At 43.6% G+C, this 1,969-nt stretch overlaps 1 non-coding gene across 1 annotated transcript; it reads right to left on the bottom strand.

Annotated features, from left to right (window-relative positions):
* Window positions 1–639: 639 nt before the first annotated feature.
* LOC145573385 (small nucleolar RNA R71) lies at window positions 640–747 on the bottom strand. The gene has a single exon (XR_014097428.1). It is a non-coding gene; the product is annotated as a small nucleolar RNA R71 (small nucleolar RNA).
* Between the last annotated feature and the right edge of the window lie 1,222 nt (window positions 748–1,969).

The following is a 1,969-nucleotide window of genomic DNA, read 5'->3' as shown; positions in this document are numbered from 1 at the left end:
TTATTGCTTTTGTTTGAGTCATTTTGCTTTCTTTTCTTTTTGTTTTTTTTATTTTATCATCCTTGTCATTGCTAATTGTTTTCTTAGCTTTGGTGAATGCTTAGGAGGTCTCAAGGAGCACCCTCACATCAAATTGACCACGAAATCAACCGAACCTTGAGACAAGTCCGTAGGCTTTATCAAGACGAGGGAAGACGTTTTGGTGATATAGTTGATAGTGAGAGTGATACTTACTCTTCAAGTTCACCACGCGAATCAATGGCGGGACAAGAGAATGATGTTTTGTTTCGTGAGTTCGGAAATCCGGAGGACTATGAGCTCACGGGAGGGATTTTGCTACCCGTCACGGAAACCAACTTCTCAATCCATCCACAATATACTCGAATGGTCCAATCGGAGCAATTTTCCGGAAGTGCAAGTGCGGACCCTATTGAACATTTGGACCGATTCCTTGAATTGTGCGCAATGATGCAAACCAATGAAGTGAGTCAAGACTACATTCGTATGCACCTTTTCCAGCAATCTCTCACCGGATGAGCAAAGAAATGGCTAAAGCAAGTAAAGTCTAACACTCTCACAACATGGAGGGAGGTTGTAAAGGCGTTCTTGAAGCGCTTTATCTCCGAAGAGAAGACCGCCGAAATGAGAAGGAAAATTGCATCATTTGAGCAAGAGGCCGATGAAAGTCTTGGTGAAGCATGGGAGAGATTCAAAGAGTTGGTGCAAGCATGTCCCCACCATGAGTACAATCAAGGGTTGCTCATGCGGTTTTTCTACGACGGATTGGAGCCCATGTCAAGAGCCAATTTGGATGCGGGGGCGGGTGGTCAATTAATCAAGATCCCTCAAAATCAAGTTGAAGCCACAATAGAAGAGGTAGCAAAGAATTACTCTTGGGGGGGCCGAAGAAGAAACGCTCCAAAGAGAGGTGGTATTTACGAATTGGAGAAAGTTGATCAATTACAACATCAAATTGATCAACTAACAAAAGGGCTTTCCAAGTTGAACACGAGTGTGAATGCAAGTTCAAGTGGTGGAGCAAGCTCTTCTCAAGTTAACTCTTTATCTTGTCAAAATTGTGGAGGAACGAACCATGATACATCCTATTGTGGAGGTTTAAGCCCCAAACATGTAGCGACATACAACACAAGGCAAGAGGGATTTAGAGGAAGCGGCGGTGGAGTAGCTTGGAGACAACCACCACCCGGGTTTGTACCTCAACCTCAACAATGGAACCAACAAGCTCAACTTTCCTATAACTCCAACCCTCAATATCAAAATCCACCTCCATCTCAACCCCAAAACCCAAGAGGAAGCTATCTAAGGAACAACCAATACAACAATCAAACCCAAGCACCTCAAAGAAATCATCAAGAACAAGCACCTCAAGCAGAGATAACTCAAACTCAACTCCTCCAAGCCATGCATGCGCAAATGCAATCTTTTGGGCAACAAATGCAAGATATAAGAGCTCACAACAAGATGGTTGACTCACAACTAGCTCAATTGGCCGAGAGAACTCCTTTTAATTCACCATCCACTCTACCCGGACAACCACAACCTAACCCATCTCACAATCCAAAACCCGATACATGCAAAGCGATCACATTGAGGTCGGGAACTTCCTATGAAGGACCAAATGAAGGGGATAGTGAGGAAAAGAAGGGAGGAGAGGAGAGTGTGAATAAAAACAAGGGAGGTGAGAAAGAAAAAAGTGATGAGATAGAAGGAGGTTCGGAGAAGAAGAAGCTTGACAATGAGAAGACAACTTTAATTCCTAGTGAGGCTAGGAATCTTGATGGACCGGTTCCTTTTCCCGGTCGGCTTGCAGAGAGGAAGTTGAATGACAAGCTCACAAAATTTCTTAGTGTCATGAAGAATTTGCATATCAACCTCCCTTTTCTTGAAGTTGTGACACAAATGCCATCTTACTCCAAGTTCCTCAAGGATATTCTCACCAACAAGAGGA

Source organism: Chenopodium album, chromosome 12 (genome assembly GCF_948465745.1).
Source record: "Chenopodium album chromosome 12, dcCheAlbu1.1, whole genome shotgun sequence".
In the NCBI taxonomy this organism is placed as follows: Eukaryota; Viridiplantae; Streptophyta; class Magnoliopsida; order Caryophyllales; family Amaranthaceae; genus Chenopodium; species Chenopodium album.
The sequence above is the reverse complement of the archived record's forward strand: the minus strand, read 5'-3'. Positions and strand labels throughout refer to the sequence as shown.